At 39.4% G+C, this 26,563-nt stretch overlaps 1 protein-coding gene across 3 annotated transcripts in view; it reads left to right on the forward strand.

The window, feature by feature from the left end:
• The window catches only part of Bmpr1b (bone morphogenetic protein receptor type 1B), a 335,320-nt gene that overhangs the window by 71,543 nt on the left and 237,214 nt on the right, over nt 1-26,563 (forward strand). Inside the window, exon 1 of one of the 3 annotated variants that reach the window (XM_085835482.1) lies at nt 21,704-21,728. The exons of the other annotated variants lie outside the window; for them this stretch is intronic. The gene's annotated coding sequence lies outside the window, so the exon portion shown is untranslated. Of the gene's footprint in view, nt 1-21,703; nt 21,729-26,563 lie in introns of those variants that run through there. 3 annotated transcript variants of the gene reach the window in all.

Here is a 26,563-nt window from a genome sequence, read left to right on the forward strand (position 1 = left end):
GTCAAAAGTTGTGATTTGAAACAGTTTGGTTTTGATTATTGCGAATAAACATTTTTTTGTTTTTGTGTTTAACTTAAAAGGGGTACTTTGTTCTCATTCCTAAATTTCCCTAAGAGTTGGAAGCCTGGACCGAAGCTTTCAGATGCGAGAGTCTGGTGCTTTTAGAGGATTGTGTTCACTGAATTACTGTTGTCATTTGTAAAGCCAAGAATATAAACCACTTACCTGGATTTCACTTTATAGAGAATATTAGACTTTTAACTACCTTTTAATATTAAATTATCATTATATATTATATAGTGATAACTATATTTCTATAGTATATTTTCATATAAAATATATATTATATATGAACTGTTTTAATGAGAAATGGTTTTATGGTATTTCTGCGGCACAGGGCTACATTTGTTGTGACATTGTGTATGGTTTGCCCTAATCTTTAATGTATTATACTGAATTCATGCTTTATGAATAGGCCTCTTCAGCATATTTAGATTTAGAGACATCAAAAGCATGTGTCTATTTCTATATGGTCCTGGGGATTCAATGCTGGAATTCTTGCATGCTATGGAAGCTCGTTACCACAGAGACAGATGCCCCACTCTGGAGCCCTGCCACCCTACCACATGAGACCCTTTTCCCTTTCCTGGCTTCTGGGGTTACTTCCGGTTATGTACAAAACTGTTTACTTTTTAGAAAAGCCTTTAATACATTTTCAGAACTAGAAATGAGGATGGAGATGTGTGCCAGGAAAAATTTGGTGTGATTTATCGGGCTAATCTATGTTGTGACTATGGCCAGTACAGATACAAAGGCAGACTCCCAAAGGTGGATTGCTTCTGTGATCTGGAAAGCAGCGATCCTAGGGCTGTGGAGGCAAGACACACTTGCAAGACAAAGTCGACACACTGACTGACCCAGTTCTTGCCTTGGAAAAGTTAATGCAATCTGAAAATCATGGATAATTGTGATGCATTTATCTGTAAAAGGGAGTTGAGGTCTGGACTTAGATAATGATAAATGCTTTTCACCTTTGGGAAAGTCCAGAAATGCAGGGAAAAGCTGTGAGAGAACCAAGAATAGCATTGGTTTGGAACTCTTCCCCTGTCTTGCTGTAAACAGGGCAAGCACGCTTTCTGACCAAGAGAAGGAAGTTAAGCCATACACATGCTAAAATGAAACTTATTTGCAGAAAGTCCACCTTGGAGTCTCTCTGAGAACTTTTTCTTCAGGGTAAGCTTTGAAATTAAAACACTCAAGGCCCCCATCTCTATCATCTCTGTGTTTTCCTGCCATACATTTAAATATGATTGGAAAAATTAATCACATTCCTCAATCTTAGAACTTGTCTACCACCCATTGTCCATTGTAATGGCAATCTAGATGAAAGTGTGAATTTGTAAGGATGTATCATGCTGGGTAATTACTAAAGGGCTCCTTTGGTCTTCCAGGGGAGCTCTAGTTCATACTGAGATGACTCTTCTATTGTAAGATGTAGGAGAAATGAGAACAGCGTATGTGTTGAACCCCAGGCTGGTTGTCGCCCCTCCCAGTGTCCAGGTGTGATAGCAAACCCATGAAGTAGGCATTGCCATTACATAAAAGATAAAGGTCATGGGGAGGCTGACTTTCTTACTCAGGATTTACAAGTAGCTTTGGTGACAGCTGCCCTGGTTCTGGGCTACATACAGTGGTGTTCCAGAGAACCTTCACAGGTGGGTCAGCACTGAAAAATACTTCTAGGAGGGCCTGCAGAAGCTCACCGTTCCCTTCCTTATTACACATCCACACAGGAAGATTCTTTTTTTTTTTCCTTCTTTTGAGTCATTCTACCCAGGTGTTTTGACTGCAAAGGTGAGTTATGCATAGAGATTCTGCCTGGTGTTATCCAAGAGACGTTGATGGGGCTGGGTGGGTACTTTCTTTGATAAGCAAGTGGACTGAATCAGCCTGTGTGGTCTAGAGGTCTGGAAAATTAAAAGCAAACACTGCCAACAATCCCCCCCACCACCACCCCCATGACCATTTTCTTAATCAATAAAAACCAAAACCTAGAAGGCAGAGAGCAGGGCTTAATTTTTGTGAACTCTCTCCCTGTTGAGAAGGTTGACCTCTCATCTCTGACTCCACCTGCCATTGGAGAAAAGGCATTTGCTCTTCTGCTAGTGCAATGTTTGTGATTTTTGGTGAAACATTATTAGCCTCTTGAGTGTTCTTCACAGCATCAGGAGACTTGTTTTTAAAAACAGGGGTGGGAGAATCGCTGTTGGTACCTGCTGTAAAAGTGTGAAGACCTGACTTGATCCTCAAAACACTCATGCAACACTGGGCATAGTGGCACATGTGTATAATACTGGTTCAGGGAAAGCAGCCAGAGGGAGATCCCTTTGCATTATGGGTAGCCATCTCTGCAACTCAGTGACTCGAGTTTCAGTGAGAAACCCTGACTCACACACAGCATAATTATCAAGGAAATAATCAAGCGAAACTTATAAGTACAGAGAAACCTTACCTGATCGTTCCATATTGTATGTATCTATTGAAATACCATGTGGTACCCTATAAATAGTTATCTTCCAACTAAAAATATAATAAGAGTAGGATTTTGTTAGAGTTACTGACATAGCTTATGCTCCATGATACTGGCCATGGAGAAAACAAAATAAAACAAAACAAAATCACCCACACTTAGGTAATAGAGGATAAAGACCAACACTTAATTAATAGAAACTTTGGTATCTTCTCTCTGCCTTTAGGGAGTTGGGTTGGAGGAAGAAAAAAAAATCATCTAAGTCAGTGATTCTGAACCTGTGCATTGACAGTGCATTTCTAAGTCTAGGGCATAGTGACCAGGCTAAAGCTTCTCTCTGATGGTGGACAGAATGTCTCTAAACAACCCAGGAGCTATTAAAATGCTATTTCAGAGTAAGGGCCTGTCATCCTGGACATTCGAGAGAGAAGTATTTTTAGAAATATTAGCAGATAAATACTTCTGTAGAAAGCAGTTGAACACAGCAGAAGGGAGAATCTGTGGGGCTTTGTGTAGCTGGATCAGGAGCCAGGCAGAGAGGAGAACAGACTCAGTGAACGTCAGCGAAGACTACCAGGAACATTGAGGCAGTGGGTTTCAGTCTTGCAGAGGAGGGCAAAAAAATAATTCACATTTTAGAAAATCAAGACAGGGATGTAAATATACTTGAGAGACTTTCTGAGAGTTCTGAGATGGACCAGTAAACAAGAGATGGACCAGTGGACAAGAGATGGACCAGTGGACAAGACAGGGATGTAAATATACTTGAGAGACTTTCTGAGAGCTCTGAGATGGACCAGTGGACAAGAAGGATGAGCTAAACTAATATGAAAGAGGGACAATGGAAATCCCTGTTGAAAAAACACAGCCTTATCCCTCCCTATAAATAAAATATTTTCAGAGACATTTACATGTAGTCATGGCTTTGAAAATATTTTGCTAGAAATACCCTAAGGATCTATATCGTTTCTGTGTGCCAAATTAATACTAAGAAAATGACAACACAAAATATAAGTTCATTGAAAATACTTGTTAATTGAAATGTACGGTCTCTTAGGCAATTGAGTGAAACTTTCCTAAATGAATAATCTTAATAGACAAAGTTTAGAAAATATATTAATTCTAAGACTTCTAAAATATTGAAATATTTTAGTCCTAGAAATAATTGTTTTGCAAATATCAATTGAAAATATCTTCCAAATGTAAGTGGTTTCTGTTTCTCAAACTGGATGCTAAGGGATGAAAAGGAAGATATTAAATAGAAAATGATTTGGGAAGTTGTTCGCTACCACTTGGTCCCCAAGTCATTTACTATCTAAAAACATCATAAAATGACAGTCCATTAAGGACTCTGGAAAAGCCTTAATAAGACACATGATCTCCTTCCTTAAGCCCTGTTTTATACCTTTTTGTATTCATTTTTTTCAGTTTTTAGTAGGACAGATGGTTAATATGCTATTAATATTTCCCAGATTTGACCATTTGGGAAAAAAACAGTATGTTAACTGAAGAAATATAGATTAAAGTGTGGAAGTATATACATGAAGTAATTTAGAATTGCCTCTAGATAGTGTTGAGTATAAGGTGTAACTTGGGTTGAAGAATGTATCAACAAGTATGCAGTAGTTACATAAAAAGTAGTAAATGCCTGTATACTTTGGAGAACTGCTGCAAATCAGCTGCTGTTGGAATATGTAAAGAGCAGTGTTTGATCTGCTCTATGCCCCATCAGGAAGTATGAGTGCCTCAGAAATGCACATCAGATAATTAGTTTTCAAACAGGGCAAGTGTTATTTCAATCAAACATTCAATGATAATGCATATAGTTTGTGCAACATGGCGTGAATGACAAACTCAAACTCCTGAGCTTGAGAATGAGTTATGAGAAGAGTTTTTGTTTAGTTTAGTCAAAGAACCACATGCAACTCTTTACTTACAGGTATGGACTCTTAACTGTAGCAACAATGGACTGCCCAGTTTGGTCATTGTTGAAGGCTAAGGGCCATGGGCACGTGTGCATATTTAACAGGGGCTTCAGAGCTTCTTCGTTTTCTTCATTTTTACTACATCAAAGTGAAAGATGCTGTAATCCTATCTTGGTTTTTCTCTACCCCTTTCAGATCAATTTAAATTCTTCTAATTATTCACAGATGAGGTGAAGTACAAGAGAGGGTTTTGTTCACGAGGCCATTCCATTTTTCTCTCTTGCTTTAGAGGCGACTCTCCTCCTTGCAGCTATGCTAACAAAAAGGCACGTTGACAGGGTTTATGGCTGCCATAATCACACTGTTAAGGCAAGCATTTTAGACTACCAGGCAGATCTGGAAGTAATTTAGATCTTTGCCTTGTTGAAGAATTTGAACTATGGTCCCATCAGGCCTCAGAGTGAATGAACTTGGAAGGTGAGGAGATCAAGCTTCAAGAGAGGCTACCTTTATTCTAGAAAGGGCCGACTGATTTCCAAATTGAAACAGAGATGTGTGGTATAATTAATAACTCCTTTAAAAACAAACTTTCTAGTTGTAGAATATGCAAGTTATTTATTTTTTTATTTTTGTAATTTAAATGGAAGAGCACAGGGCTCACATCATGACTCCTCCTCCCTCGGGGGGGGGGGTTCCTCCCTGAGGGGGGTTACTTTGGAGCTAAATAAACAGAGGTGTTTTTGATTTGTTAATGTTTCTAGACACATGCTTTTGTTTTCCAATTTTGTAATATATAAAGCCCTATTTTTATCCCTATTAAGAGTCTGGGAAGAGACGAAAAGAATTTTTTGTTAGCTAAAAAAATAATCTGAACACAAAATAAATGGACAACCCTGTTCCTAAGCTCTTTCAACTATCAACGTTGGAAAAGTGTTAAGTACTCCTCTGTGGAGGGTGAATTGGGTAGAAAATTTTGCTTCTCTTTTCCAATGAGAGCCTTTCACTGAGAGGTGTAATTTCAAATCAGACAACTGATTTTTAATAAGATACAGATGGAATTCACAAAATGATGCTGATCACTTTGATAACGATTAGTGAGGATCCCAGAAACACCAGGGGAGGCAGATTTTTCATTGAAGTGAAAATGTTTTATCTTTGAAATCCTAGTCATATTACCCTTTCGCCATCGATACACAATTAAGTAATTTGCTCACAATCATGCCAAATTAGAGAATATTTTATTTATGACCTTCCCGGATGTCTCAGGCTTACACTTAGCTATGACTGTGTGTGAACTCCTTTAAAGGACCACTTTGTCAGTGTGCCTTCTTGCTTTAAGAAATACCCATCATCTTTGTGCCACCTGGTCTGAGATCTGGCTTCTGAGCCGCCACAGTGCACTGATCAAAGCACACAATAAATCAAGAATTCAGGAGTTGACCATGTGAGGATTCCGGCACTTTTTGTCTTGGACTGTTCTGAAGATAAGTAAGCCCGGCAAGGTCTTCTGAGCTGATTGATGTCTTACCTAACAAGCAATGTCAGGGAGAAGGCTGTGCTTCTCTGTTGAATGCTTCAGGACGTAAAGTAAGGCTAGCTTGTTTCTGCAGAACCAAAGGTTTTTATCTCCCAGTCTCTGTAGCTAGGCATAGTCTTATTATCCTTTAAGACACATTTCCCACTTACAGTCTTCTTAAAAAGAGGTCTTAGAAATTATTTTACTCCATTGATAAAGATTGAGGCCACAGTACAGAAAATACTGATTCAAAAATGTTTAAGTTCCTTTTTTTGCGCATGAGCACGTGCATGTGCGTGAATGTATGCATGCATGCATGCATGAGTGGGTGCGTACATGAGTGCATGCGAGTGCGTATGTACTAGGGCATGTGGAGGCCTAAGGATGTTTTCTTGGACCACTCTTCCACATTATTCTTTGAGGGTAGGTCTCTGATTCGAACCCAGATCTCATCAACTGGAATAGTTTGGTTTGCCAGCCTGCTCCAGACTAGATCTCCTGTCTCTACTTTCAAGAGGCTGGAGTTACAGGTAAGGCACCGCACCTACCAATCATGGGCTCTGGGGATCTGCATTCTGGTCTTCTTCCCTGTGCACTGAACACTTTATTTACGGAGACATCTCTCTGGCCCTGAAATACAGTAGTTTTATAACATTGATCAAACTCTGGGTCAGGGCGGACACAGGCTATCTTGATCTCTAGACATTCCCTCTGTCAGTTATTCTATCCTTCAGCGAGTTCTTGGGCTGACTTAAGAGTTGGCATTGATACTCTGGTCTCCAGTAGCATCTTGTTTCATTCCATTCCATTTCTTATTCCTTCATAGATATGTCTGTGCCTCATGTGTACGATGTGTAAAGATGTTCTAACTAAGCAGGATCCAAACTCCAGTTCTATTCACTGAATGAGAGTGAGGATAAATGGTTTAATCCTGCCGTTTTTTCCTTTTCTGGAAGTGCGTGATTGGGATGATAGCGTGATTTACTTTCCAGAGTGTTTGGAGCCTTGCGTGTGGTTAGTGTGCAGGAAATGCTTAGAGCAGCGTCTAGTGCATATGTAAATTCCTTTGTGGCTTACAAGCTGTTTAGGCTTGATATTGCCTGTTTTCCCCAAGGGGTTTACTGATCTGATAGATGTTTGTGTTTCTGTTCGGCCAAGTATAGATAGACTGTCCCTTATACATTCCTGCACGCTGTGAGTCCCTAGAGCACATTGTACTGTGCTCTAGCTGTCAGACTATGAGAGTCCAGTTGAATCTCTTTGCTCACTCTTCTTATCAAAAGGAAGACACAATGTTCAGGTATTTAGTGAGCACCGCCTGCCACACTCGATTGCAAACCTGAGAGTAGAAAGAGAAATTACACGTTATATTATTTCTAGTTAACTGTTCTTGATTAGAGAACTAAGGAAAAGAATTTGTACAAGAAGCATGCTGACTGTAAAGTTATACTTGTTGCTATTTCATTTTCTCCAAAGGAGAAATTTGTGACTGACAGGACACAGGTCACATAGAACTACTCCATCTATAATTAACAGATTGTAACTGATCAGAGGTAGTTGCTCCAACTGTAATTAAGAGATTATGAACTATCAGAGGCAGTTTCACAGTGGCTATTCTCTGAACACTGAATAAAAATCAGATCCCTCTAAAGCTAAACTGTGTCTAGGTAGCATATGAGGCATATTTAACTGTTTTTAAAGGTTGATTCTTGGAAAGAAACTGTCCATTTCAATGGAAATAATAGTAACTAGCCATTGTACAGTAGTTACTGTGCTCCAAGTAGGACCTGCTGCTACCCAATGCATAATCTTGATGGGAAAGTCGTTTCTAAAAAAAAAAAAAAAAAGAGTGGAGAAGGGGATTGTCAGGGCTTGGGGAACTCAAACGTAATTTTGGAATCACTTTCCTTAACGAGTGGTATTAATTCCAAGAGTTTGTACTTGATGTGAAATAGCGCTTCTACAGTGTTCTCCAGACTCTAGGTGAGTGCAGAGGAGACAAGTGAGGAGTGACCAAGGTACTAAAGTAAGGCAGTGGACCTGGCAGCTAAGAGAGGGAAGAATCAGGAAATGAAGCTCACTCCAGGCTAAAGGTCTTCGTGAGCCCTCCTCCGGAGTGTCCCCAGTGAGAGGCAGAGAGCCTCTCAAGGCTCTGTGTTTAGCTGGCAGTTGTTCCTTGGTTTCTAATTTTGGTCGCATATTTTTTTCTCTAATGTTTCATTTTGACACCGTATGTTTTAAAAAGGACTTTTCTTGTGGATAACATTTTATGATATGCCTTTTCTGAAGTTCTGGGCGACAATGTGGCTGTGTTTTATTTACTCGAATCATTTGTGATGGGAACCAGACTCGAAACTTATTCAGAAATAGTGTTAATTATACAAATAAACGAGGCGCATATCTTCTGGATCCATCTACGAGTTTCAAGAGTTGCTCCTGGGTTTGTTTCTCAAACTGTATGTAAATAATCACATCCATGTCTAATGGAATAGATTTTCTTATTTAATGAAATATAACCTCCAACAGGTTGGTATGGCTTCCTATTAAAACTTCATGGGCAACTAGCATCTGGTCACAAGATTAAAGGCAACGGGCAACGGAATACAACACACATGATGAACTGGACCTGTGTTTCCTGAGTAAAGTTTTGCCTTTGTAGGCTTTAGTGGTTTCTCACTGGTATTTATAGAACAAAATAGAATAAAGGTGGTTCACAAGGCTCTACTTCCAGCTATGAACATTTTTAATACAAAGGATCTGAGGACTATGTTGGACGGAGAAATGGTGTGGCTTAGGCGTTTGAGTACTCACTGGCACGAACTTCTGCAGCCTAATCTTCAAAGGGGACAGTCTATGCTGTGGCTCCATGTGCATAGCTTTCATGCCAAATGGGGTGATGGTGGCAGGAGGAGAAAAGGCAAGATAGAGACTAAGATAAGAGCATCCACTGCAAGTGTTCAACAAATTCTGCCCATGTAATAGTCATAGGATTGAGTAGGACTGGGCGGGGATAGCAGAGAACACCTTGAGAGCCAAGGTGATCAGAATCTAGTGGTAAGATGTTTGCTATTTTTCTATTTCTTTTATAAATAGCTTTTTAGATAAGGGTCAGTGATATACAAAAGGGGCCTGGATCTTGTATTTAAGGAGGTCGTTTCCTAGGACTTCATGAGTGTAGATTGCAAATGTAACGTAACGCCGGTCATTACATTTGATAAAGAGGCACATGCTCAAGGTGCCTGCTAGGTGAGGAGCGGGTTTAGAGCCTGAAAGTCAACAAAGCATCAGACTCATGTTTGCTTTTCCATTAGGTTTAATCAGATTTTAGAGGGCAAATAAGACCTGTATGGAGGATATCTTCAACTTGTTCTTTTCTACTGAGAGATATCGTCATAATATACACGGGGAAAAGGCTTTAGTGTTTAGAGGTGGATAACTTTCAAATGTCCATTGGTAGTTTGTGGGATTTTTTTATCACTTTCAAATTTTATGGGCTTTCTCTGGATTAATTCAGAAGGAGGAATATTTAGCTGTATATTAAAATGAACCCAAAACTATAGTGTACAACTCTAATATGAACCTGTATTTCCTATGTAAGAGACTTCAGCAGATCCAGTTACTTTCAAGGTGAGGTGAAAATTCCCAGGGCAGCTGCCTTGTCTTTCTCGTTTAGTAACATGCTAAGAAAATATACTGCATGACAGGCTGTTGTAGACTTGCTGGGGTAGTCACAGAGTAGCATAGTGGTCTTATTAAGCATGTGATTTTTTTTTGCTGATATGTGTTAGGGGTTTTTAAACTCTTACCAAGATTTTAAAAGAGAGTATGCTGAATGCATCCTATCTTTCCAATATCCTAACACTATCGATTCTCTGTCCTCTTTCAGAGGGTGGACATTTCCTTCTCTAACTAAGGATAGGGTCATCAGAAAGGGCCACAAGCCTTCTGACTGTAGAGGGATCTCTGTATTCCCATGGCTCCCCACTGCCTTCCTGTGTTCCAAGGCTGGGTAAGGATACCCCTACCCAAATAATACTTATTTAGCTATATTCTCTCTCTCTCTTTGTATGTTCCCTTCAGAATTCCTCACCCCTCCCTTGTTTCTTGCTGAGGACTTGAAAACAAAGAAACAAAAAACCAAAAAAACCAAACAAACCCTGTTAACAAAACGGTTTCCTGGCCCAGTGTTAGCATCTTGACCTGTTCCAAGGTCTTCTGAAAAACCAAACCAAAACCCCATAGCTTGTGTTCCTTACCACCCATTCATTGTTTATGTCACTACATACAGTCTGTGACTAGAAATACTTTTACCATGTAGTAGTGACAACCAGCTTGCCAGGCCTTTTGAACACTTAACTCAGACCCTGTATCTTTTCTGTACTCTGGAGGGTCCCCTTACTGAATACACAATGAGTTCTAGTTAAATGAATGACATTTTCTACTTCCATGTTATTATTATTTCTTTAAATTTCATGGTTAAATTGGCTCTTTAGCTCCTACATGTTTATGTTATCTGAGGTTCAAGGGTCCTTGTTGCCACCCCAGCAGGATTGACTCATTTCTGAGTAGACATACACAGTTTACAAGCTTTACTTTAAAAGACATCTATATAGCAGACTTCTCATCGGAAGTCCTAATGCTTATTAAAAGGCTTAGGTGGTTTTGTGTGTTTTCTACAACTCCCACTTGTTTGTATGCAATTTTAAATTTTTCATCAGTCTCATAAAGCTTGGTCTTTTATACCCCAATACTTTTTAGTGATATTCATATCTATAACATCACATGGTACGAAAATATTTGATTAAAATAGAAATCTCAGAATGAATGACTGGTTCTAAATCCTTCATTTTTTTTTTTTTTTATTCTCGCATCGAAGGCCTCGGTTTTATACTGCTTTAATTTTTATCTTACTTCACTCTCCTCACTTCTAAAGTTTTGGTTATCTTTATAATTTTTCTTCCTTCTTATTTTATTTAACTTAGTAGAAGCTGTTTATAGCTTTACTAGGATAAATTTCTTTTTTTCCTGGAGCAAATTGAAAATACTAGTCTGAGAACCCTTGAGGGAATGTAAGTTCTTCAAACCTTCAAGCCATAATCAATACAATTAGTCAGTAAATGTTTCTGGTTTGCCTGATTATATTATTGACTATTAGGTTTATTTCCTTACTCAATAGAAAGGGGTACTGTTACAGTAGTTGGGTGTGGGAAAAATGAATGGAATCACACAATCCTTTGCCTCCAGTGTTGAAAGATGAGCAGGGCTGTGGGATGAGCCACATTATGCAAAGAGATGGCAGAAGCCAGTGCTAGGCACAGAGAGATGAGCACAGTGAAGGTGTCTTTGGCTCCTGGACCTAAGTGTTTGACTTGATGTGCATCTGTTTGACTCTCTGCTCATCCATCACAGGTGCTTGGTGGGAGGATGATCTTATGAATGATGTCATGGTGGGCATTTCATCTCCATTCCCACCCTAGTGAATTGTGAAAGAGGTTTATAGCTAGCGAGATTTTAGTCCTCTACACCAGCATGGTGGTGTTTGTCTCTGTAGACCCACCATTCAGAAGTGAGTCTTTGACATTCAGTGCAAAGCAAAAGAAATCAAAGATTGCCTCTTTTTTTCCTTTTTTTTAATTAGGTATTTCCACATTTACATTTCCAATGCTATCCCAAAAGTCCCCCATACCCAGCCCCCCACTCCCCTACCCACCCACTCCCCCTTTTTGGCCCTGGCGTTCCCCTGTACTGGGGCATATAAAGTTTGCAAGTCCCATGGGCTCTCTTTCCAGTGATGGCCTACTAGGCCATCTTTTGATACATATGCAGCTAGAGACAAGAGCTCCGGGGTACTGGTTGGTTCATAATGTTGTTCCACCCATAGGGTTGCGGATCCCTTCAGCTCCTTGGGTACTTTCTCCAGCTCCTCCATTGGGGGCCCTGTGATCCATTCAATAGCTGACTGTGAGCATCCACTTCTGTGTTTGCTAGGCCCCGGCATAGTCTCACAAGAGACAGTTATATCTGGGTCCTTTCAGCAAAATCTTGCTAGTGTATCTGGGTCCTTTCAGCAAGCTCTTGCTAGTGTATGCAATGGTGTCAGCATTTGGAAGCTGATCATGGGATGGATCCCTGGATATGGCAATCACTAGATGGTTCATCCTTTCGTCACAGCTCCAAATTTTGTCTCTGTAACTCCTTCCATGGGTGTTTTGTTCCCAATTGCCTCGTAATCCCTTCTAAGGTAACTTCTGCAACATAAAACCCCCATGTAGTCTTTCTAACTTTTCATTATGTCTCAACACACTGGAAACATCAGTGACAACTTGCACTCACTTGCTAGATAATTTGAGGAGTTCATTTACTCTTTAAGGTAGGTACAAGTTAAGTCTCTTAGTGTTTTAAACTCCTCATACCTTTGAATCATCCTCATACGTTATAAGAAAACAGTTCTATGCTTATTTGTCCAACACTTTTAAAAATATATTACTAAATGTCAAAAGAAAGATTATTGATGCTAGAATTAATTTCAGACCACACATTGAATTACTATTCTTTATTCTTTAGGTTCCTACTCAGACAGTATAGACTCTCAAATGTACATAGCCAATACGTTAATCTGAGCTTCTTTGTCAAAATGTGTCTATTTGAATGACATACATTGCCAACCTTCAGTTTCCCTGTGGACTTTAGGTTTTTTTTATTTTTCTAAGTTTGCTGGAATTACAAGTATGTGCCATTTCTTACACTCAAGCATTATGAGTTATAAGCTTTTGTATGTTATGCTTTTCATAGGAAGGTTTTAATTTGATACCTTCTCCAAGACTATGCAGACATTTACGAATTATATCTCTGGATTACCCAAGATTGATGTGCCTGTGGCCTTTATCTTTTCTGTCGATGTGCAGCCCAACAGCCGTACGATGTAGAAGTGCTGTTTTCTCTCTGGGTGTGGTTAGTATATATGCACAGCATAACAAGCACCTTTTGGGTGGGTAAGTCAATGGTTCTTTCAAGGACTATTGAACAAGCTTTATGAAGCTGAAAATGTATGTAATCTATAGGTTTAAAAGCTTATATTAGGGAAGCAGTGAAGAAATGCAGGCTTTAAGGAAAATAAATCTATCTTAGTGTCTTAAGCTGCCTTTGAAACTCTGTTTTTATAAACTTTGATCAGTCTAAACCAAACTTTGCTTTTACACTTTTTTTTGGGGGGGGGGAGGGGTGACAATTCCTGTCACTCAGGCTATAGCAGTGAGAACTTAGTGCTGTATTTGGGTTGGTTTGTGATATTTTCCTGCCCTCAACTTGCAGTGTGGCCTCATGGGGCAGCTTTGGCTCCCTCAGGCCATTGCCACAGCACGAGTAGGTCTTCACTTCTGTGCCTGCGAGGTGTCTTGTGGATGGATTGTTCCCTATGTTCCCTTCCTTTTCATTACAGGCCAAGAGCTTTTGAAACACTCCTGTAAAAGGAAGTGCATTTTTAGTGCTTATGGAGAGCACACTGTATTGATGATGCTTCTGTTGTGTGAGGGTGAGTCATTTCTGCTACTACATCAGACTTCCACTTCCCTGCAGCTTTCACATTAGTGTCTCAGGACAAAACAATATTTATTCTCTGAGCTCTTTCCCTCCTTCCATGATACCTTGGGGGAGCTGAGGATTAGGAGTGATAGACATGGGTTAGTATTCCGTCCCACCATTTGTCTTTGCTTGAATGTGGCGGAGTCAGCCTAAAAGCTTGTTTACCACGAGACATTTTTCATTTATCTAAATGTGGTAGATGCCCAGGACACAGAGTTCTCCATTAGTGACACAAAGTGCCAATTGCCCAACACTGTTGAAAGTCTCACTATGGCTTCGAGCCTTGATTTAAAGCAAAAGTGATAGGAAGAAAGTTAACAACAGTTGATGTTTGGGATTTTCCAATGTCTCCAAGGGGTTTGTGGGAAACTCTTGAGAACCATTCAGGAGTGCTGGTGTTTGATCAGGAGTGCTGGTGTTTGAGTAGCCTCAGATGAGAAACTAGACAATCTGTACCTGGGGGTGTCAAACAAGTTTTCTTTTTCTCCTTTTGGGTGAGAGGAATTCAGCCACCTGTCCTAGGCATTTCATCTTGTTTAATCCTTATAGTAAATATGTGTTAGGCATCGTCACATTTTACAGAAGAGGAAGCCAAGGCTGAGATCAGTTCAGCAGCTTCCTCAAGATCTCCCAGGCAGTAGATGTACTTACAATTGTACCCAGGAATTTCAGGGCTAAAGGACTTGGCTCTTCACTGCATTGGGCTTTTGCTATGTGTAAAGGGCTGGGTGCTTGTGGCAAGACTGGATGGAGAGGATGCACAGCCTTCATACAATGAGCTATTATTACTGTTGAGATGGTAAACATAGGTTCAGGAGCTTGGACCTGTTATTAACCCTTTCTGCTATTTTAGGCTTCCTATTATATATATATATATATTTATAATTCATAATATATTATATACATATAATTACTTTTATATATTCAGGATTGTTAGTATTTTGTCAAAGTCATTTTTCTCGATTTACAAAATGCTCACATTATTTTTTTAAATCTTTACCCCGAGGGAAGAAAATCTATAATCTGCTCTCTCCTGTATGTCATTAATTTTTGTTTTGAAAAGAAAAAGAAATTAGTAATTTGACCAGGGTCTCTTTGCAGATATTGTAGACTCTAGAATTGAGTAATTATAATTTTATGTAAGAGCGTAGGGATTTTTAACGTTCTGTTACTTTACAAGGTTAATAAAACATCGACACACACACAGATGATAGTTTATTGCTTCAGTGAGGGTGTCAGATGGAGCTAAGAGTGGTGAAGGATGCCTGTAATTTTGGCACTTGGGAGACAGGCAGGAGGATGGGGGTTCCAGGCTCTTTGTGGTTACAGATAAAATTCTAGATCAGCCTAGGTGAGGTGAGGCTCTGCCTCTGACAGAAAAAGATATTCTGAATGGTTAACAATCATAGGCTTAGTTTGCTCCTATACATGCCTGTTATTTTGAGTGTTAGCATATCACTAAAATACTCAAAAAAAAAAAACTTGTATGTGTTGCTGACATACCCCAAAGCCTGTTTTTAGAATGCTTGGAAAAAAAATTTAATTTGCAAGAGGAAAATAAATGAACTCTTACTCATGTTGTAACACTTTTCTGTAATTTACCTCAATTTCTGAGGTGGTCTTCTGGTACTTTTTTTTTCCAGTTAGGAAGAGATTTTAAGGACTCATGATCCCAAGTAATTTGTTTAATTGTCTTAAAGCTATCTTTATAATGATTTTAAGCTGTGGCTTTCTGTGAGCCAGTGCCCAGGGCTAGGTAATTGACATCCTGGCAGTGAGGTCTGTTTTCTTTTACTGGCTGGTGGCAGCCTCTGTGACCTCACAGGGTATTTTTTAATACTTCAGCTTCTCATAGCTTTGTAGGTAAAAGCCTACAACAGGCTTTGGGGTTCACAAGTGGTAATGTAAGTAAAAGAGAATGCGGGGCCTTTGTAGACAGGGCTCTGAAATCCAAAAGGTAGTTTAAAATAGTCTTAGAAAGCACAGAAATATTGTGCAAAATGAGTTTTAAACTTAGGGACAACATTTTAAAAATTCCTATCATAATAATTAGAATAATTGTTACAGATTTTTTTTGAAGTATTACACTCAAATTCTGTCTTCATTTAAAAAGTATGTGTATTTGTTAGTGTTCATAGATGGGAAACTTGAATTTTTCCCTTGTCTTTTATAAATATCAACTTTGGGGGGGATAGTTAAGAAAACATGCATCAATGAAAGATTACCCATCAGTCATATGAAAACCAACTACTTCTACAGCGCCTCCCATGAGCCTCTGAGATGTGCTCAGGCACAGGTTGCTGAGATGCTTCTAATCAGGAAAATTCAGGTGGGTATGGTTCAAATGCAGCATCAGTCTTGATGGGGTTTGAAAGGTATCCGCTTTCCTTGTAAGGATACAGATCACGAAGTTGCCTGTAGGGTGCCTCAGACCACATTGTCTGTGTCTGAGTTCTTTTCATACTGGTTCTGGTTTCCAGGAGCAGTGCTGAGTGATTGGATAGCAGGTACCCCGATTTGTTTTCTCACCCCTGCACTGTATGGTCTGCTCTTTGTGTGTTGAGCCATTTGAAGACTCTCCCTACAGGACCGACTGACCGCCATATGCCGTGAATCTCCATGTATTGTTGTAGTTTTCACGGGGGGTAGTTCAATTCTCTGTCAGCTGCAGGTTTGTTCTTGTAGGCAGTTGACTTTTTGGTTGAATTTTTACCTAGATGTTCCACCCGTCTTTGTGTAACTCCTATCCATATGCCAAGATTATATGTGCTCATGTTGCAACTTCTTGTATGCATCTCATTACTTATGCCTTGTTAACTGTAAAAATATGTAAAAAGCCATTGACCAAAATTTACCATCATAGTAACTGTTTTGAATGTACCTCGCTCTATCTTCATACTGCTGTGCAATGGCTCTGCATAATTTCTCTTCCTGCACATCTGAAACTATACCTGTTAAACCATTTCTTCCTACTCTACCTTTGGCAATCACTTTGCAGCTTTCTGGCCTCGTGAGTTTATTTCAGCTACCTACTATTTATCTTTTAGGGATTGGCTCATTTCAACAGCATAATGTTCTGAAGGTCCCATGTGCTAGTGTGAAATAGGATTTCCTTCTTTTTTAAAGGATGAATAATATTTCATTCTTTGTATATCACATTTCGTTTATTTGTGCATACTTCTGTGGATATTTGGATTGCTTCCACGTCTTGACTATTTCAGATTGTATTGCTATAGTCAGACAGTATATAAACGTCTCTTCATGATGCTTCTTAACATTCCTGGACATTGTTTTTTTATTTCTGGGATAAATATTCAAAAGTAAGATTGCTAGACTGCCTGGTAGTTCTATTATTAACTTCTTGAGGAGCCACAGTCTTTATTTTTATGCTATCTGTATTAAATTCTTTTGTCCAAACAGTGCATATTGGTTTTGATTTTTTCCATATTCCCCATACCCATCTAAGTATCAAACTAAGAGTCTTGTAAATGGTGAGTGTACATTCTCTTATTGAAGTACACCTGAGCAACCCAGTATTTGATGGTGGACATTATAACTCAATGTGAGGTGATAGCTCGTGGCTTTGTATTACTCTAAGAGTTAGCATTTTCAGTCATCGCTGTAACAAGATATTGCTAGTAATTAGCTTATACAGAGAACGTGTCTGTCTCCCAGTCTTGCACATCTGTGCGCTTGATCAGTTGGCTTCATTACTTTGAGGCATTGACAATGCAGCATATCATTATAGAGTACATGGTGGAGACAAGACACAACGGTATGGGCTAGGGATGGAGAGAAAGAGAGAGATGCCCCAACCCTCATCCCCAGGTAGAGGCACTTGGCCAGCCACTCAGTGGTCTTCCACTAGGACCTACCTTTCAAGGGTCCCAATATCCTAATAGTACCACCATGGAAACCCAAGCTCAACTTACAAGCTTTTGGGAAAGGAACATTGTGATTCATCCTCCATCAGTTAGAGACATGGGTCACTGTTTCATAATACTACTAGCAATGTTAGCTTCATCTTTGCAGCCATGGATATTGGAGTTGTCTACCCTTTTTTAAAACCAAGTGTTTGCTGACTTTCGTAGTTGCATTCCCCTGGTTTTTTGGGTTTTTTTTTTGTTTTTTTTTTGTTTTTTTTTAAAAACCATTGGTCAATCTATTGCCACACCTCTTCCCATCCTGAACTTTTTTCTTGGCATCTTCGAGACTTAGGTCTAGAGTTATATCTTTGATCATTTAGTTATATCTAAAGCTCATTTGCTTTAGCAGGAAGCATGAGGCAAAAGTCTAACCCTCTTTGACTTGTGACTAGCTGGTATCCTCATAATGAGTTGTTGAAATATCTCCCCCTAATTCCCCTGTCAAACAACCTTTGACCATGTATGAGACTTTGGTTTCTGAAATTTATTCTGCCTCAGTTACATGTGTGTCTATCTTCAAGACAAGAGACTGTTTTGATTATTATATCTTTACCACATTCTTTGAAATCCAGTGCTATAATCTTTAAGGATTTATGATTTTTTTCAGAATTATTTTGACTGGAGTATTTTCTCAAAAAGCAGATAGTGTATATAGATTATATGTGAATGTCTTTCTTAGAGTTATTGTGGCTCATAATAGTTACATGAAAAGTCCTAGATAAATTAATGTTCTAAGTTGTCTTTGTCCTGTTTCCTTTCTGAATTAACCTTATGAGAGTATGAGGGATAGTTACATTTTACAAAGTCTATCATTTCTGATGGAATGTAGCTATGTAGTGCTAGTGAGTATTTTTTAAAAGATAAGCAAGTACCATCCATAATACACATTTGGCAAGATGAAAAATAAAGTTCTTATGGATGTTTTTTGTAAAGATATAAATACATTTATTGAAGTAAGAAAATAGAGAAGATTCTTCTGGTGGAGTATGTGTTTACACTGCTTAGCTACTTGTTTTAAACACTGCCCATTTTTTTGGTCGGTACTTTTTGAAAATGTATAATCTTGCTAGGTGGTGATAGCACATGCCTTTAATCCCAGCACTTGGGAGGCAGAGGCAGGAGGATCTCTGTGAGTTCAAGGCCAGCGTGTCCTACAGAACAAGTTCGAGGATAGCCAAGGCTACACAGAAAGAAACCATGTCTCAAAAATCAAACAAAAAAGAAACAAAAGAAAGAAAAGGAAACTCATAATAATTGATAACCTAACTTTTGTAAAGTAAAGGCCATGTATTTATAAGCTTCCCTGCGTTTACTGAAGGCCTTTTCAGGGCAAGGAAGACTTCACAATGTGCCACAGGCTTTTTCTCGCTGTAGTTTAGCCCTCTAAGGAGGATGATTCTTATTCAAACACACGGTAATGTAGGAGTTTTTAATCAGGGAGCTAAGTGTGCACTTGACCTTCAAGGTCTGTGCACACGGTGGATCTCACCAAGCATTTGCCTAATTTCTTTTGTCGAGTTCCTGAAACCACACCAGCATGGTTTCTGCTCGATGCTTCCTTTTATGGAGAGATCTATAGCTGCACCACATATCTCCTCATCATACTGCTAGTCCTTACGTTACGGGTTGCTCTCCTGCTTAGGGGGTTAGGCAAGTTTGTGACTACATTTTCTGCCCTGAAAGTTGAGGACTTGGCAGCAGTCTAGGTCACCTAAAATGATCCCTAGGATCGAGCAATCAGCCTTCAACCTAAGAGCGTTACTTTATCCTGCTGTTAAATAACTCCTGCTGTCCTTAATTTTACTTTAGATTATTTACTTATTCATTCATTCACTCGCTCACTTTACATCTCCATTGTGGCCTCCTCTTCTCTCCCTTCAATCCCAGCCTCATAACCCCTTCCCCAGCCCCTCTCCCTTTTTCCTCAGAGAAGGTGTGGACCCCCATGGGTTCCAAACCCACACCAGCACATCAAGTTGCAGCAGGACCAAATACATGCTCTCCCACTGAGGCCAGACAAGGCAGCCCAGCTAAGGGCAAGGGATCCAAAGGCAGGCAACAGAGTCAGGGACTGCCACTGCTGCAATTGTTAGGGGACCCACAGGAAGACAGCTAAGCTGCACACCTGCCACATGTGTAGGGAGCCTAGATCCAGCCCACCCATGCGCTCTGGTTGGTGCTTCAGTCTCTATAAGCCCCCATAGCTCAGGATTTTTGCTCGTATATAAAGCTGCTGTCCTGCAGTGAGTTTAGTTTATGCGAAAATGCCCAGAGGAGACCTGTGTCTGGCTCTAAGCCATTTATCTCTTCTCTTTGGAGAAGGGTATATTTTTGTGTTTTCCTGAGAAGTGGGTACAAAATCCATATTGTTATATATGTCATATTTGTGATGGCTCTATGGTTTCCATATACTAAATATACCACTTGTATTCCTTCAGAGTCAGGCATTATCCCATTGTTGGATAAAAGGTTTTGAAAAGAAAGCAAATGCTTTAAAAATATTTATACACGTGTATGTGTGTGTGTGCATGCACGCACATGTGAATGTGCATGTATGTGCTACAGTGTGTATGTGGAAGTCTAAGACACATTGTGGGAGTCAATTCTCTTTTATTACATGTGAGATCCAGGGTTCAAACTCTAATTGTCAGTCTTGGGGACAAGTCCCTGTACACACTGAGCCACCTCTTTGGTATCATAAGCTGCTATTTGAAAGGCACAGCTAGCTTTCTACTTCCCAAGGGGCAGGTTTCTACTTCCCTCTTTGCACAGCTGGATATGGTTTTTAGAATCAAAATTCCTCACAGAGAGTGGATTTTCTTAGTATTTATATCTTCTGTAAGGAAATAAAATTTTGTTTCCAAACCATACTTTATAATTATTTAGCATACTGCATTAATTATACTGCCTGTAACATCATGGTCTCTCTGGGTGACAGGGCCATTTCAAGACCTTTTATTGTTTAAGGATAAGGGTATTAAACAATAGAGGAGAGTCAATAAGTCATTTAGGCTGGGATAAGATAGTGATCAATGTGCTGACTCCTAACTTTTAAATTATTCCTTTTTATTTACTCTGCATCATGTTGGTGCCCTAACTGAAACTCAGTCTCAGGTTAGCACCAGAGAGAACTGCCACTCAGGGGAACATCTCAGTTTGATTCTCTTGTGGAGGGATGTCACTGATGGTAATTGTTCTGTTTATTAAGAGATCTCACTGGTGGTGGTTGTGGCGGCAGTGGTAGTGTTGATGGTGATGTGTGTGCCTTTGTATGTATGCACCAGAAAAAGTCTAATTTCATATAAGCATAAAATCCTAGACCATTTATTTTTCAAGCTACTGAAATTCTCTGTGTTGTGAGTCAAAATTCTTTGCTGATTTTGGTTGAAGACATTTGTATCTGACAAAATCTTAGGATTAATTTTGAACTATGAAGTGGATTATAGTTTGTTTTGGAATGATGAGAGTTTTATGTGGGAGTTGTATCCTTTGGCAGGTTAATCCAGATAATCCCTGGACAATTTGATTTGTTCGCAATGGAGTGAAAAGTGTTGTAAACATTTTTTTAAACCTTGCATTGATGGCACAGTTGTCCTGCATTCAGACTTCTTTATTTGGTGTATCTTCTTGTTTAAAATTTGAAAATATAGAAAAACATGGATTATACAGATATATAGAAAAACAGTTCTTATCCAATGAAGATCTAAGTGTGCTTTATACCTTTTATTAGAAAAGGTATTAATTTGATGTGAATACTCAAAAAGGCTTTAAATATGATACATATATAAACACATAAATAAATACACACACTCATACATGCATGTATGCATATATAGACACATACTATTTTTCATAAACAAACTTGGGTAGAAAATATTGCGGAGAAGGCACACTTTATATATCTACTCACAAATCTGTGCTGTTTTCATGTACATGATGCCTCGTATCATAAACAAATTGCAAGTCCACTCAGACTTGGTCTTGCTTCTCAGGATACTTGCTGTTGTGTCTTCTGTGTTGTGTTGTGTTGATAAAGCATTCTCTCTTATACAGAACGGGTAGAGAGGGCCTCCCAGGTGTATGGTGTGTGTCTGTTTGTCAGTGCAGATGGATTGGTAAATGACTCTGCAAGTCAACAGATTAAAACAAATAGAAACTCAATTTTTTAATCCTTTGCTGACAGGTTGGAGTTCAAGGTACTCGTTATATGTGTCAGGAAGTGAAGCTCATTCAATGCCTTGCTGAGAAAGGTAAGGCTGTGGTAATTATTAAAGAGTTTGGACACTTGATAGGTGCCATTATTGCCTTTTGACATTGACTTTATGGTCTTCTGAAGTCAAGAGAAAGATATAATTTACACAGTGACTGGAATGTGTGATTGTTCCTCTAATTATCACCAAGAGTACACAAGATAAGGGAAACTGGTGTAAATCAGCAGGGCAGTGTGGAAGTGGACTTGTCCTGTAAGGAGCCAGAAGTTCATTTCTTTCCCTTGTAATGCTGGCTCACACACTTAGTCTGGACCTCAAACATTTACACTCTCAGTGATAACCTTTCCTGCCATACTGACGACTCCCCTGTGATAACATTTTTCAGGTTAGTACAAACTAGGTTACACAATTATTCTTCTTTCCAGCAAACTTATTCCATCTCCCTTTTAGGGCTAATGTTTCCATTGGCTTTACTGACTTTAGAAGGAAATGTGAAGTGGGTGGCACACACTTCACGTGGAATGTGACATCACAGTAGAATCTGCTGAGGAGGTGGAGGCGGGAGGAGTGTGAATTTGAGGCCAGCTTGGGCTATACATTCAAAAGGGCTAAAGAGAAGGCTTACGGTTCAGGGTTCTGAGTTCAATTCCCAGTACCCACATGCTATCTCATGACTGTCTAACTGTAGTTCCAGGGTATCTGATTCCCACTCTGGGTACCAGACACATATGCAGGTAAAATACCCAACATATAAAATAGAATAAGAGAGGATGACATAAAGTTAAATACAATCAACTATCAAAGACATTGCCCCTTGCATTTGCTCTTTGTCTAACAGCAATAGCCGTGGTGGGCAACTCTGTGAGTCACAGCCCTACTAGAGAGAGGAAATAAAAGGCTCGAGAAAGCCTCAGACCTAAATCTCTTGCTTTTCAGCCAATTACACTATGGGTGAACAAGTGTCTCCAGTACAATATAGTAAAAGAACAGTGCATGTAAACCTGAAACGTTGTAAGGATCTGGAAGCCAGAGTTGACATCAGTTTAGAGGGGGTGCTTGGTTTTTCTCCCATGGGGAGATGATTAGGGAATACCTAAATGATTCCCCCTCCCAAAAGAACCAAATAGAAAAAAGATACTAGATGCTTCAATGAGATTCAACCAGTCTATATTTCATTAAGAAGTATAGAGGCAAGGAAAAGAGATCAGGAGCATGGCCCCTGATGGAGGCTTGTTTTGTGTGAAGGTGGTAGAGTGACCTGGCTCACTATAATGAAGAAAGTTTGCACTTGTATTTTTTAAATCTCTATTATAAAAAGAAATAAACTACAACAAGAAGAATGAAAACTATGTCTGCTTGTTTGGTTTACTTATTTATGAATGAGTAAGCATTCTTCTATGCAGCCCTGGCAGTCTAAAGAGCAGGCTGGCCTCAAACTCAGAGATCCGCCTGCCTCTGCCTCCTGAATGCTGGGATTAAATGCATGAGCCACCATGCCCAGTGAAAATGATGCATTTGAATGTATCTTTTCCTTATTGGATTAATTTTCCTAAGCCTTTAAATCATGGTAAATAAATCTAGTAACATTTTTGAGGCATATTTGTACATATTTATGAAACTTTTATTTGTTAAAATGACTCCAAGAAATGTTGGTTATATACATTCTTAAGATATTCCTTTATGAATTCTACTAATGTGTGTATAAGTCTATAGCCCTGTGTGTTTGTGTATGTGTGTGTGTGTGTGTGTGTGTGTGTGTGTGCAGTGCCCATGGGGCGTAGAAGAGGATGGTAGGTCACCTACAACTGCAGTTAACAGGCAATTGTTGGCTGTCATGTGGGTGCTCCAAATCAAACTTGGGTCTTCTGGAAGAGCAACCAATGTTCTTAATTGCTAAGCCATCTCTCTAGGTCCCTGGTTATATACTTTTCATTTAAAATGACTGAATTTTACGTTATGAGTGTGAGTGTTAGTCTACATGTATATATGTAAACCACATATATACCCGGTGCCTGGGGACTAAGAAGAGGGCATTGAATTCCCTGGAACTGGAGTCAACAAATGGTTGTGAGTCTCCATTCCACAAGAGCAACAAGTGATTCTAACAGCTGATTTATCTTTCCAGCCATCTGAGTACATAATTAAGAATATATAAATAATTCAGTTTACAGCTCCTACTGTTAGCTTTTTTTGGAGCTACAAATGAAATCTAATTTCTTTTTCTGGGTTAAGTATTTTGAAATTAAGTTTACTTTTGGTTTTAAAAATATTTAAAAATATTTAAGTGCGGTATAATAATTTACATGTATGCAAAATATTATGCTGAGATTATAGAAATTAATACCCATCATCATGATCATTGTTTCAAAATTAAAGGTTTCAGTATGGAGAATTTTATTTGGGCCACTATATTACTGAAGTCTGCTTATAACCTCATATTGACTTGGTGCTATGTTTGGGTGATCGTCTCCCAAGTACCTCTGTGGTCAAAACTTGGTATCTCTCACTATCCTGTTGAAAGCACTGTGGATCTGTATAAGGTGAGAACTTGTACAAGGCCTTTGGGTCCCTGGTGCTATGTCCTCACAAGGGATTTTGGAATTGCACTGATCTTCTCTTCCTGCATCCTGGACCACAGTGTAAGGGATTCCTTCTACTTCATGTACTTGCTGTGGTGTGCTGCCCTCTCTAGAGTCTGGAGGGTTCATGTTGCCCCCCGCCCCCAGCTTTGGACTGGAACCTCCGTGAACCATAATAAACCTCTCTTTGCAAAATAGTAATGGCATGGAAGATAAAGTTGAATGTCATACTTGTTTATGGCATTTTTTCATTGGAAGAAGTGACTGGGGAGACCATAGAAATCAATAGTTTGGGAAATATTTGCTGTCTCTCCACAGACATTAGCCTTCGAGGAATGAGGAGATGCATCAGTAGCCTTCCGAGGACCCAAGTGAAATGTCTGGAAATGGTTTTATCCATTTTGGTGTTATGTTGCCAGTTGTTCCTACTGAGGGTTTCTACTGCTTATCACACTCCACCCTCTTCAGCAGTTTAGTAGGACCCCCCAGCAGGGGCATCCTAGGGAGATGGCAGATCTTTAGATTCATACTTAAAAGATACCATGGGACTGAAAGCTTCCCAGTTTCTGGCCTCTTTGGTGTGTACATGACCATTTGTCGGACTCTCTAGCCCTAGGTCATGTGATGAGATGCCACACATCTCCCTTTGAAACTGTAAATGCCTTCTACTGGATCTTCTGGAGATGTGTGGCTAAAGGACAGTTTGTGGGTGTGGACCTAGCTCAAGTACAAAGGAAAAGGCCCAGTCATAAGGGCAGGCTTCAGACTGAGGTTTCTGGTTAGTGAGTTGCATCAGTCAGAAAAGCAGAGGAAACCTCAGCCTGTAGACTAGACTCCTCAGTTAGAGGCTGCTTATAGGATCCTGCCCCAAGGGATGACACTGAAGATGCTTAGGGTACTGGTGTGAATAAGACTACTGAGCATGTGTGTGCTTTGTGAGGATATGCCACAATGGGAGGTGCTTAGCTTCTAAGTCAAATTTGCAACTATATCATTGAACATTGAGGTGAAGGAATGTAGAGTCTGTAGTGCATTTTTTTTTCAGAAATATGAGTGATTGAAATTATTAAATTATACCACCTATATTGTCCAGCAATGCTAATATCTAGCAGTACACTTAAAATAATAAGACATTTGATGACAAAAGATAAACCTACCATATCTATGATAGCATTTCCATGTAGCTGTGGGAGCATTTTCGTTGTTGTTGTTGTTGTTGCTGCTGTCCCTTTGAGACAAAATCTTGTTACTTAAGCAGGGCTAATCTCAAAATCCAGATGTAGCTGGGGCTGGCCTTAAAACTTGAAGCTCTTTAAAACATACTATAAAAATACCTTCTGGAATGCTATGACATGCATTTGCTTCAAGAGTGTGGCTATGTCTGCTTTCAGTGGGTGCCAGTGCTATGAAAGTCTTCCCCAGTTAGGTTTAGAGTAAGATTTTCCCCCATTGTTGGTAAAACTAGCATTGCTTTGCACTTATGTGCTGCTCTGAGTCCTTCAGTGGCTTCCTAAGGACATTTCAACACATTTACTTGAAAGATCTAATCATCTTTTGATCAGAGATTAGTGAATTAGGCAGCCTGTCTAAAACTGAGAAAGCTGAGAGTCGAACACAGGAAGTTTGTTTTGTGGGCCCCAAAGGAATGAAGACCTTATAATCAGAACAGACATCAATTGGGCTTTCAGATGCTTTCCTCACAGAGTTAGAACAGAGTTCATTAGCATGGAGGTGAGGGATACAAGCTCCTCCTCTAATGCTTTCCCTCATTCCCTGTTCAGTTCTGAAAACTAGTCTTCAAAGTTGAATTTGATGGCGTGGCATCTAAGATTGGCCACTGCTTCCCTGTTTGATCAGGTCTACTGCAGTAAATGGAAGACCTTAGATACTCAGAAAATGGACTTCACAGATTTTTTTTTTGAATAAATGGAGTTTATTGAATAGTTTTGAGAATAATCTCTTTGAAAAGAACAAAATTGGGACACAGAGAAAAAAAGACAATTTTATGCAGGACATTTTGATCCATTAGTATTCAAGTTCGTGATCCTACTATTCTTAGACACCATGACCTTTTTTTTTTTAAATTTTTAATATTTTTATTACATATTTTCCTCAATTACATTTCCAATGCTATCCCAAAAGTCCCCCATAGCGCCCCCCACTTCCCTACCCACCCATTCCCATTCTTTTGGCCCTGGCATTCCCCTATATTGGGGCATATAAAGTTTGCAAGTCCAATGGGCCTCTCTTTCCAGTGATGGCCGACTAGGTCATCTTTCGATACATATGCAGCTA

This window comes from Mus caroli, unplaced genomic scaffold (genome assembly GCF_978045245.1).
Source record: "Mus caroli unplaced genomic scaffold, Mus_caroli_1 scaffold_3, whole genome shotgun sequence".
In the NCBI taxonomy this organism is placed as follows: domain Eukaryota; kingdom Metazoa; phylum Chordata; class Mammalia; order Rodentia; family Muridae; genus Mus; species Mus caroli.